The sequence below is a fragment of the Onychostruthus taczanowskii genome, unplaced genomic scaffold, assembly GCF_017590055.1.
Source record: "Onychostruthus taczanowskii isolate IOZ18803 unplaced genomic scaffold, ASM1759005v1 scaffold5, whole genome shotgun sequence".
Lineage (NCBI taxonomy): Eukaryota > Metazoa > Chordata > Aves > Passeriformes > Passeridae > Onychostruthus > Onychostruthus taczanowskii.
Window position 1 is genome coordinate 17,726,735 of NW_024502568.1, and position 12,962 is coordinate 17,739,696.

The window sequence follows — 12,962 nt, forward strand, 5'->3', positions numbered from 1 at the left end:
GGAACACGGCTGGGAAAAGTAGACTGTCAAGGGGAGTTTACTTCCTTTGTTAATAAAAGAGAAGAAAAAGAGTTTATGGATCTTTTCCTGAATATGAATATTAAATAGACTAGTTGTGGGAACCCTGATTTTAATTTCCTATGTCTTTATTTGGAATTCTACTCCCTCTTGGAAAGGTGTCTACTTAAATATAGGGGGAAAGGGAATTTAATGAATTACAAAAAGGGTTATTTTACATGGAAAATGTGTATTCCTGGCTATTTCCATTTAAAGAACATGACATTAGTGTGGAAATTGCCCCTTATGAACAGGTCATTAATGTCAACTCTACTAAAACTGACATCACCTGCTACTATTTTAATTGTGTGTTTTACTAATGCTAACCATTTTCCTGACAATAGAACCCCCCTAAGCTTAATGAATCTTTGCAGAATACATAAACCAAGGTCAATATGTAAGAAATGCCTCAAATGTTAAGAAACTCTCCGAGAGAAGCTGAAAGAAAAGTTTATTATTCTTTTACATTCATAAGAATAAGAGCAAAAATAGAAATCCTACACAATATGTTTTCCAGATCGTCATATATAAAAAGCTTTGATGCTTCTGGGAAATCTTTTCGATTAGCTACTATTTTATATGAAGAAAAGGACTTATTTTAACCAGTTACATTTCCAAGAGTTATTCCTTATTTTCCAATATGAGTGGCATATTAAATAAAAAAACAAAAATCCCAAGTACTTCCTTAGTGTCATATGTAACAATCACATTTTTTCCCATGGTTTGGGGGTGGGAGGTGGGGAGGGGGGGTGGAAAGAGAGAAAATGAAATCCAGATTTGTAATTCCTAACAGGAGAAATTCGATCCTTTCCAATGTTTAAGTAATATTTCCTGTAAAACATACGAGGCCATCTGCAGAGCTGTTTCCAGACACATTTTGAAGTGGCAAGGGCAACTGAAAGAGACCCGAATGGAGGCTGGCATTTCACCTCTGGGAGATGGAGCATTAAAGGTTTTGAAAAGCTGGTTCTACAATTTTACAAAGTATTCAACCACTGCATAGTTCATAATTTGTTTAATTTACCTACCTTTTATAGGTATGGGGAGGGGGAAATCCGCTCTGTAAGAGACAGTATAAAAACCAAGACAGCTGTAAAAAAGCTAATGTACAGCTATCAAGAATGCTTCATGATTTCAGCCAATTGAAAATGTATTTTATTCTTTACAGGCCAAAATGTTCCCCTAGAAAAACTGTGCAGAGTGAAACATATTTGGGGAGACAACAGAAACACCGAACCCTTTCTGTTATTTAAGTCTATTATGGAATTTTGTTTTATTGTTGGTCTCCAGGGTCACCTTATGAATTCGTGTTACTAAAATGTTACGGCCTCACTATAATATTCACTTTGTGGAAGGGTCTGCATTTACCAAATCTCATCCGAGATCGAATATAAATGAGAAACTTGCATCTCTCTTCAAGGAATATGTTTTAGACTGTTTTCTCCCCCTTTTGGAATTACAGACAGATTCTAAAATGGAATTCTTTTTCCTGTGCCAGGATTGGGTAAAATGACTGAACACTTAGACTTACCTTTGATACATGTCTTAAATTCAAAATTTGCATTGCTCAAATAGTTAACTTCAGGGCCAGATTCTGCCCTCAGCTGTGCATATTTGGGAACCCTATTAACTTCCCTGGAAAATAATGTTATACTGTTTGGATGCACTGGAATGAGATACATTACAATGTTACCTTCTGTCATTCCCCTGTAAAACTCAGTCTTTGCTGCAATTTTTATTTTGCTGGCTGGTGTAGCCCTTTTATTCTGTCACTACCAACTGGCCTGCTGGATATTTGTACCTGCCCTCTCATGTCTCTGGTTGTGCTGTTAGGATTAAATATGATGAGTGGAATAAAACTGGTAGTGTCCCTGAAATTTAAAAAATGTCATCTGGTTGGTTTTTTAAACCATTTTTGCTAAGGAACTTCTGTAGCTCAAATGGTTTTGGTCAGAATTGGGTGCTCATGGGGAGAGGCAGTTGTGGATCCCTACTCCACAGACTCCAGCAGCTTTTGTCAAAATTACCTTGAGCAAAATATTCTTCAAGAGTGGAAAATTCATGACATGAGTTGCTCCAGTGCTCATTTATTAATAAAATGAAGTTTATTTCAGTTTCCATGCAGTGCTTCTGCCTGTTTTTCACCTGTGAGATGGAAGGGCCCTCTTTTATCAATTTTTTTGGCTTCACACAAGTTTTCTTTTTGTAGACACCAGAGACAGAATGATCCCACCAGGAGGCCAGTGCTCCCACTCATCCAGGGATTTAAATGCTGTGGGATAATTTGGTTTTTGGAGAGATGCTGAACTTCACACAAAGCACTGGGGTGAGTTATTACAGCCTCTCCTTGGCACCCCCAGGGCTGCCAAGGGCCACCAAACCTCACCATCCTGAAAATGGGCATTTCCACCCCTTTCCCTGAGCTTGTCTTAATTCCTCCTGCTCGAGCAGAATTTATGACACTGAATTTCAAAACTAACACAAAGTGAGTGGGTGGACACACAGGAGACAATTTTCCAGCTTAAAGAGTTTTTTTTTTTCCTGGTGTCTTGCCCATCCCACCAGCTGCTTTTGGCTGGCACTGCCACGGCCTCGCGCTCTCTGATCCCACACGAAGCCAGAAAAGAGCCTTCAAAAAATGTCACTTCCATTTCCTCCTGAAAGCAAAACACTTCCTACAAGGAAAGCCACGCATTACAGCTGAATTATAAATGAGGGCTGGTATATTTTTGCGAGGTACAAATCGCAGGCATTCTCCATATTGTTAGAATACCAATTTTATTTTCCTGGTGTGTAGTACCCGGTGCAGCGCGGGGTCCCCGGAGATGCGTGCGTCCTCCGGAGATTACTTCAGCATTGCATTACTGCTATCACATATCCATTACATATACTCTTTCAGACAAGTGGAAATGTTTTCACAAAAACAATCTGGAATCTTGGCTTAAAACCCAAGCTTGCTGTCAAGGCAAACAGAGTAGCCTCAAAGAGGACTTATTTCTATTTTGTTCAGACAAGTATGTTGTTTCTGGATTATAATAAGGGGAAATATAGCAGCTATCAGTCTTCAGTTTATTTGACAAGCTTCCTCTGACAGTGCTAGAGGAATAAGCCCTGGCCCTGCAAACTCGTTCTCCTTCAGGTATTCCCTTTGGCTCCAGCACTTTTATTAGTGTGATTAAGGGCCACACACGTGTTTACAGGACAGGAGTCACAGGATGGGATGATGATATATTTCCTTGGCTGTTACTTATTTTGCAAAGTTTTAAAAGCCTTTGCTGTTCTCAGAGCTTGTCTCTTTCTGCCAGTGCTCTAAGAGCTTGTCCCATCACCTATCAAACAAGGTCAATGAGCAGGTTATAATCAGATGCCAAATAAACAAATGCAAACTTGAAATCAAGTGATTTACTGTCCATTTTCATTAAGTTCTTCCCAGGGAAGCTAACACTTTATGCAGCACAAGGGACCTGTGGATGGGGTCAGCAGCCGTGCTGAAGCAAGACGTGGTGTGATGGTTTTCACCCAAATGGACTTTAACGACACTGAGCGTGAAGAAAAAGCTGCCTGGTGTGGGCAAAAGTGCCTGGAAACAGAGCAGCATCTCTGCACCCTCCCAAGAATTCTCCTTTGGAAAGTGCGTGGAGTTTTAACATTCATGTGTTTACATTACTCAGAGTTTTCTCCTCTTTAGACCAGATTTTCCCTGTGCTGTCAGCTAAAAAATAAATCTGAGGACATGGGAGCTTCTAGCTTATAAAGCTCAGCCCATTTTAAAAGTAGAATTTCAATTTTGTTTAAGAATTCCAGCATCAGGTAGCAGGACACCTTTGTGTGGTGAGGTCTGGCCTCAGTGGAAAAAAAAGAGCAACTTAAAGGCAAGGGAGACATTTAATGTATGTGTGCTATGTGTTTTCCTAAGGAGTGGTGGGACTGCATCACCCTCACAGAATGGTCTGGGTTGGAAAGGACCTTAAAGAACACCCAGTGCCACCTCAGCCATGTCAGGGACACCTTCCCTTGTCCCAGGTGCTCCCAGCCCCAGTGTCCAGCCTGGCCTTGGGCACTGCCAGGGATCCAGGGGCAGGCACAGCTGCTCTGGGAATTCCATCCCCACCCTCCCAGGGAACAATTCCTTCCTGATGTCTATTAATACACAAAAACCGGGTGTAGCAACATCTCAGTGCTCTACTGGCCTGTTACACACAGGGAAGTGACTCCAGGTTTTGGGTCCATAAATCACAGCACTGGAACACTGCTTGGGAAAGGCATGTCACTTGGACAACACAAAATATTGAGCAACTTGAATTGTTTTTCCATGAAGCTTATCCCTTGATAGCACTTTCCTTTCTTATATCTCCTCAATACAACATAATTTCAATGTTTTCTAGGCAGAGTTATAATGCTCTTTTTCCAACATAATATTGGCTGCAATGTGGATGCACTGGCTAGCACTTGTGGTTTGCTTCTTTGCCATTTTGTGATTCAATTCAAAACAACAAATTTTAACATAACCTATTCTGAAATTTTGCAAGTATCATTTACCAAAACAAAAGCTTCACCCTCTGTTTTCCTATATTTGTTTTATAAATTTTTCCATTGCCATATTTCAGAAAATTTCCCAAATGAGACTGAGCCAAAATATTTCTCTCTCTCTCTTTTTTTTTTTTTTTTCCTAAAGGTTGCATAAATATTTCACATGTATCTCCCTTTAATTAGATCATAACATTGTAAAGTGGCAAAGAATTTTCTCTTTCCCCAAATTAGACATGAGAACCACAAACAAATTAATTTGTGTCTCAGGGTTTTGACTGGGCCTCTTGGCCTGCTCCAGCACTAATACAGGCATTCGTGACCCTCTGGATTTCAAACGCCTGAGGGTAAAAAGCAATTATAAAAACATGACTCTCCCAGATCAGCTTTCGAATCTGCCTTGTCTCTGTTTTATTGATGGGAGATTGAAGGAAGATTCAAATCAGCTATCCTTCAATTCTTTACCAGCAGCAAAATACAGAAATCATTAGCTTTTTCTGTGTAAATGACTTTGTCCTGCTTTATTATTCAAAACTGGCCAGGCATTAGACTTGAAAAGACCATGTTGAATATTTATTTCAAGTTTTGGTACTTGTAAATAGTAGGGTGCTTTGCACCTTATTTTCTTTTTTCTTTTTCAGACTAATTTTTTTGTAACAATTAGAGCGGGAACTAATTAATATGCAGGATTTTTTTAATAGCTAAGGAACACACACTTATGTAAATTAGGATGATCTTGCTCTCACAGGTCTATTGTTATGGTAAGGAAGCCCTGCTGCACAACCATTTCCCAAAAAATCAGGGGAAATAATTAAATATCTAGTTTATTTTATTTCTCTGTGTGATTGCTGGTGTGCATTTAGTGAGAAGTAAGGATGGGGTGAGAACAAAATATTCTCCTTAAGCCCCAGTGTAATTACATCTCCTCATGGTGGTAAGTGTAATCAGATCCCAAAAAATGGGAGTAGAGGAAGGTCTGTTTTAGAGAGGAGGAAAGAGGAGAGAGGCAGTGGGAAATGCTCTTGGAGCAGCCAGGCTTGGAGAGGAAACTGGGCTGAGGTGAGATTGTATTTTTTAATGAGTCTAAATTGTAGAATTATTAAGGTCAGGAAAGAGCTCCAAGATGATTGAACCTAACCTTTGACCTAAGGCTGGGTCCTTTTGGTTCCACTGGATGGATCAATGTGGGAAGACTCCCAGGGTGTGAGGCACAAGCTGGGGAGGATCTCCATGTGTGGGGATCCATCGAGGATGGCTCTTTGCTATTTTAAATATAACAATCCTGAAAAGCATCAGATGAGATTTGTGCAGCTCCAGAAGGGAAAGTGTAATGAGAGGGTGTCGTTTCCTTGGCAGAAGCTGAAGACCTGGGCTAAAGAAAATCCTTTTTTACCCCATGTGGGTGATGACACCTGAGTGTGGGAGAGGCTTGTCCCTCTGCCAGTCTCTTCTTATTTCTCTTTCTATTCAGAACAATGTGAGGGCTGGACTTTGATTTCAGTCCAAGTGACTGCACAGTCCACGTTGTGGGTGGGTCACATTTCCAAGGCATCAGATAAATCCAAAGGACTCCAGGTGTAAAGGTGGAGTGAACAGTTTGTGTCCAAGTGAGCTCAGTCTCCAGCCAATCTGTCGCCTCTCTAAGTCCTCCTGGGCTGGTCCTGCAGATAAAAATTCTGCATCGCTCAGATGGGGGCTTTTTAAAAATGATACAAGGCAGACATTCAATTTTAAGAAGCTGGAGCTTTATTTTTGGAATCCTAGAATGTGTACGGAATTTAAAAAGCCTAAAGCCATAATGTTTTACTGCTCCTTTGATAAAATTTATATTTAATCATATCTTAAAAACTGTTCTCATTCTGCCACTTGATGTTACCAACCAAGCGGAACCCATCAATGCAACACTATCTATCAGCCCTTCTTTTATTTCACTCTCCTACAACTCCTTTTTTAATGGCACATCCGTTAATGAATTACATTGGAGTTCCTGGGAAGCCCAAATGAAAATCTTGCTCCTACTGAAGGTGGATTGGTTACCCCCAGGTTTTCCATTTGTTAGAACCAAAATGCTGAATCTGACACTTTTATGTTGCAAAACCTCCAGCACAGAGCAATCTTTTAGTCCTTTGTCTTGAAGATGCATAAGCCAGAAGTTGGTAATAGGGACTTTCTCCATCGTTTTCAGATCTTGGAAAGGTTTGGGTTGGAAGTCCAAACTTTAAAGCCCATCCAGTGCCCCCCCTGCCATGGCAGGGACACCTTCCCCTGTCCCAGGTGCTCCCAGCCCCAGTGTCCAGCCTGGCCTTGGGCACTGCCAGGGATCCAGGGGCAGCCACAGCTGCTCTGGGCACCCTGTGCCAGGGTCTGCCCACCCTCACAGGGAAGGATTCATTCCCAATCTCCCATCCATCCCTACCTCTGGCACTGGGAGCCATTCCCTGTGTCCTGTCCCTCCATTCCTTGTCCCCAGTCCTTCTCCAGCTCTCCTGGAGCCCCTTCAGGCCCTGGCAGGGCTCTGAGCTCTCCCTGGAGCTGCTCCTCTCCAGGTGAGCCCTCCCAGCTCTCCCAGCCTGGCTCCAGAGTAGAGCAGCTCCAGCCCTTGGAGCATCTCCATGGCCTCCTCTGAATCTTCATCTAAAGCTTTTAATTGGAATATGTGGTTTAGAAAACCCTTCTAGAAAATGTGGGAATGTTGTGTGTGACAATTATCAGCCGGGGCCAAGGAGGATGAGCCACCCATTGGAAGCTTGGCTGAATTTCCGGTGCTGCTCATTTGCTACTGGTGGTTTTAAGATTACAGAAGATTTTATGCAGAGAAATACAGGTGTCTGTGTCTTTAAAAGAGTAGTTAGACTAATTAAAACCTCTCCTTGCAGCTACACCTGTTGACTCTGCTGTTGTCCTGTTGTGGGATGTGTGTCTGGGGATGGACCCTGGACTTTGTCAATGTATCTTTCATGTTACTGTGGCAAGAACGAGTTAAATCACTGCTCTCCATTTTATTTTTTTTTCCAGAACTGAAACTTGTCCAGCAAAGTTGGTGGTCTCCATAAGAAATTCAAACTCTCTGCTGACCAAGTGAAAACACACATGTGCATGTATCAGACATATACATAATCTTGGCTGAAAATCAGCATCAGTGACAATTTCACTCAGTGAAATCTTAATTTTGATCCCCACTCTTAAAAATCATGTTTGTCTCAGGAATTTTACTCTTTTACAGAATGTTGGGGGGGTTTGTAAATTCCTTCCCTTTTCCTCAGACATATCCAGCGTGGACTAGGCTGCTAAAAAGCCGCCGGACCGTTGGCAATGGCGTTCCAGTGTAATTCCTTTAACTAAAAAGGATTTGCTCTTACTTTTGATAAACACATAAGTAAAAGTCTGCTCTTTTCATTCCTGTCTCTTTTCCTGGAGGACCAGGGGATCTCCCAGTGCTGTCTGTTCTTTTCCTCTGTGCTTTGCAGGCTGGGGAATCGCGCGCCAGACTCAGCTCCGCGGCCTCCAAAGAGGCAACATTAAAGTCAGCACTTGACTGCGCTGAATTTTACAGAAATATTTTCTCCCAACTCTGATATTGATATCTTTTAAGTGAAGGGAGTAAATGAGGAATCTTTCTCTAAATTATTGACTGGATGTCTAGAGAAGAGATGGATGAAAAATCTCTTTATCTCTGATAAAGGTTTAGGTGAATTGAGTTAATCCTGGGGCTTCTGCTGTGACCATTTCCAGTATTGTTTACGGTGAGCTAAGCATGTGAGGAGGTTTGTGTGGGGGAGAAAAAATATAGCCTAAATTTTAGTGCTGGGGACACAAGAAGAGATTTTCCGTGTTCCTAAATAATTTTTCTATAAAATCAGCACAGAGAAAGAGGAGGAGGGAGTTGAATTCAAAACCAAACAACTTGGCATTGCTTTACTTTCCTCTTTCTGCTCCCTCAGCATTTTGCAGTAATAATTAAAGCGTTTCAGATCAAAAAATTGGGGGTGAGAAATTGGAGGAGAGCCCCAGCAAAAGAGAATTCCATCAGCAGGAGCTGAGAGCCCAGAGAAGATCCCAAAAGGTCCTGCAGAGATGGGGACATCTCTGGTGTGCATGGACCCAGCAGGAGCTGCTGGAGGAGGCTCAAAGCAGCTCAACTCACTCCCAGGCTTATTTTTTGGACAGTCTGAACTTATTATTAAGGGGAAAAAAAAAAGATATGGGAAAATATATAAGTTGTTGTGTATTTTTAACAAAATTTAGGAGGGAAAGAAGACACTGTGACAGGTTTTGTTCTTCCAGTAACATCTCTGTCCTTCATTTCAGTAAAAGAAGACTTTAAAAATCTGCTTTTCTGTGTATGTAAAATTCCTGCGATACAAATTTGATCACATTTGCAAGGATTAAAGGATTTGATGTGCAGAATGCATTCTCTTCCTAAGCATGACAAATGGAAGCAATTTACAGATGGCTTCTGAATATTTTCCTGAAATTATTTTCCTGTTCTGTTTTGGTTTGGCTTTTTGTTTTGTTTTGGGCTGGGATTTTTTGTGTTTTTTCCTTTTTCTTCTTGTATGCCACTAGAGATCAGCATATTTTTAGACATTTAAGCAATCATAATGTCAACATAGGGGCTTAAAAAGGATCCTGCATAACTATCGAGTAGCCAAATTACTCATGACTGGCAAAACAAAACGAATAAAGTCAGGCCTGAAGGCATTGAGAAAGCAACTTTTTGCATCCAGCTTTCATATTCCCTTATTCCCTTGTTTTCTTCCGAGGCTTTGGGCATCTCTGCATTTCCATTATGTTAGTTTTATTTCCCCCCAAACCCTCCTTTGTGTGGCACAAAAATGAATGTGTATTACAGGAGTGCTCCCTCTTAAATCTATTATTGGCTTAATGCATTAATAATTTTGAATACACGTCTTTTACTCCAGAAACAGTGGTAGGGTCTCCTCAAACTTCCAGATGTTTATATTAAATTAAAATAAATATGGGTTTTCACATGTCCTCAATTTCTGGTTGTGTGAAACCAGACTTTCTCACTTGTACAAATTGACTAAAGCTTTGTGTTTCATACCTGAGGACCCAGGAGAGTTGGGGATGAGTTCCCTACCTTTGAAGAAGTTCTCTCTCCTCTAGCACGTGTTTTCTGACTCCACTGGTCACTCTTCAAGGTCGCCAATGCTGGGAAATTGTCACTCAAAGAAGCGCTGATCATTTTCCCCTTTGTTTGTCCCACCTCGGCTCCAGCAGTGATTCCTGCACATCTGGGTTTTACAAATTTCAGCCACGCCGTGTCCCTGTCCCAGGCTTTTACATGGGGAGGAATAAAATGTGATAAATGAGCGTTTGCACAGTGCAATAATTGTGTTTTTCTTCGGAGGCTGCGTGCTGGGTTTGGGCAGGACGTTCCCGAAAAGCCGGGTTTGTCAGCACATCCTAAACTGGGGTTTGTGATTAAAAACAACAGCACCAGCAGCAGGGCTCGGAGTTTCTGCTGCTGTTAAAGAGTTTTGAGATTAAATGAATGGATCAGTATTTCAGAGTTAGTTATAACTTCTTCAATTATTTTTTTTTGCCTTAAAAGCATCCAGATCTCAAGACCAAAGCTTGGATATCTTTTTAATCATGGTCAGACTTGCCTCTAATGTCCACAGTCCTAATTTGCTGGGAACTTTAAGTAGCAGGAGCTCCATTCATTTGATTTAGGATTTTTATCAAGGAGAATAAGATCCAAACTGTAATTCCACAGGTACCCTGCGAATAAGCCTTTGGAGTTACAGTGATCATTGATAAAAAAAGGGAAGGAAATTTATTAACAAATAAAAATCTTAATATTTAGATATGAAAAATATTTATGCCTTCTACTTTTATTACCCATTGAAGAAGTTAATTTCAAATCAAGGATGCACAATGATGGATAAAAGAGTTTCCTATAATAACGGGAACTCATGTAAATGTAATCACTGGAAGTTGTTTCAACTTCTTATAAAAGGAAATGGAAATAAAATATTGATTGTTTAATGATAACCAAAAAAAGAGAATAAAACAGAAAGAGGAGGGAGAGAGAATCCAAGGGGTTTTACAAAGATACTTTTGCTCAACTTTTGGTGTAATTAGAGAAACTTCTTGCAGCATGGGGAAAACCGTGTGTCCAAGTGAACAGAGCTTGGTGGTACCAAATTCCAAATCCCATCTCAGAAGGAGGGATCTGACATGACTGTGTGGGACAGTGGGCAAACATGAGGGGGAAAAGGGTGATGGAAAGCTTTGGAAAACATCTTTTCAGCAGCAAGACAGTTGCTTGTCCCTCTGGCTTGTCTTTAGCTGAATTTTCTGTGGCAGAAGGGAAAAAACCAACACCCTTCATTAGCCTTGTAAATCCTGGCCTAGAAGGCCCCAGGGAGCTTGCTCCCAAGAAAAAGAATCCTTTGCACAATAACTGCACATTTCCAATCAGTCTTTTTGATCCCTGCTTTTGCTTATTCCCAAGAATCTGCCAAGTCTGGTGAACTTCCTCAGAGTGACCCTCCCATTTAATTCATGGGCCATTTTGTATTTACAGAGAGGTCAATAAAAGCTTTCCAGAGCTCCAAACCTCCCTGTAATGGTTGTCCTGAGCAATCCAGCCTGAAGAGCCCCAACAGGAAATTGGTAAAGCAGCAGCCAATTTCCTTTTGCTTTTTTACAGCCTTTTGGTCTTCCTGCTCTGTTCATATCCCCACTGCTGAATTATTCTAGAACTGGTGGGATATTTCCAGTGCCACATATGGAGGAGAGCTCAATTCACTCCCAGAATTTTATGTCAGGTTAATCAAACATTGGATTTATTTAATTAATAATAGATGTAAGGTAAAAGCAAAAGAGCAATGATGAAATTTGGTTTCGGCTCTGATTTTGTTTGTGTGACTTTGGACCAACTATTATACAGACCTTTGCTCCTCTTGCTTAAAATTTGGGCAATGCCTATGGATTTTCCAGGCTGAGATTGAGGAGCTTTGAAACCTTTGGGCATGGGGAGCAATGCAATGGGGTGATACCCTTAACTTCTGCCATCTGCTCCCATTTCTAAACATGGAAAAGAATATCTGTTATCGGGAAGAGTGCGGCCATGGCATTATGAAATATTTTAGTTAATAAACTCGCTTCACAAAGGCTGCAGCCACACTGGCAGTAACTCATCGGAACAGCTCTGCAGAGTGAATTGTTTGACACTGAGTACCAGATGTCCCCAGTAAATGTGTTTCCAGGTTGTTCCCTTCAGATGATGGTGAGTCTGGTCCTGCTGCCTGCAGCCCCATTACTGCCTGGAACACAGATTCCAGCATAGTCTCAGCCCAAAGAGATGCAGCCCTTGTGCTCCAAGGCAGCTGACCCCGCCAGGGAAACAAGGACACCTGGGACATGGCCTTCAAAAGCCACTCCCAACCCGACCTCCATCGATGGCCTGGAGGCACTGAGGGACTTCCCAGCCACCTCTCCCACCATCCCAGGAGAGCACTGAGGGCTAATTTGGATGCCTGTGCTGCCTGGCAGTGCCTGGGGAGTGTTTAGCATCTTGGAGAGCCCTGGCTGTCCGTGACAGCAAAGGTCCTGAGTGCCCAAACTAATCAGTGCTGATGGTGGAGGCACCTAATCCTGCACCTCCCTGAGCCTCCCTCTGGACTCTCAGTCTCAGACCTTTATTTAAGATCCACAACTCCATGCAATCTTCTCCCAAAATAGGCACAAGGGAGGAAGGTATTTAAGGAACAGCTGGATGTGGCACTCAGTACTCTGGGCTAGTTGACAACGTGGTGATCAGTCATAGGTGGGACTCGATGATCTCAGAGGTCTTTTCCAATCTATTCAGGGGTTCTGGGGTTCTGGGAAGACTAGCGGGGGGTGGTGGTCCTGTGTTCTCTGCTGTGACAACAATGATCACAGCACAAAGTTTTGGTCTCTGCTCTTGTAACTTTTCTGTGTTTTCTTCAACTTGAAGCAAAATATATTAAGAAACCCTTGAGCTTGGTCAGGGACCCCTTTGCCTCAAGGAAGTCTCCCAATTCTCTGTATCCTTGTATATCTAGTCATAAGGATGTCCCTTTTTTCCCCTGAGAAGTAGAATGTTTCCAGCACAAGGAATATGCTTTTATCCCAAACAGATGAAAAAAAATTGCTTGGAAAGTTACAGAGGCATTAAACTCTCCTTCCTTGGTTGATGCAAACCCTTTTAAGCATGAGCCTTTGTGTACCATGGACAGATGTTTTGGCTGTGTTTGGGAAGCATAAACCTCCCATTCTTGTTTTCCATCTGCCTGTGCCAGGTACAGCAACAGGATGGGGACTTCTAGTCTGGGGTACCTTGACAAGAAGTAGGAACTTTGTGTGGGCGCAAAGCTGTGTTTGAA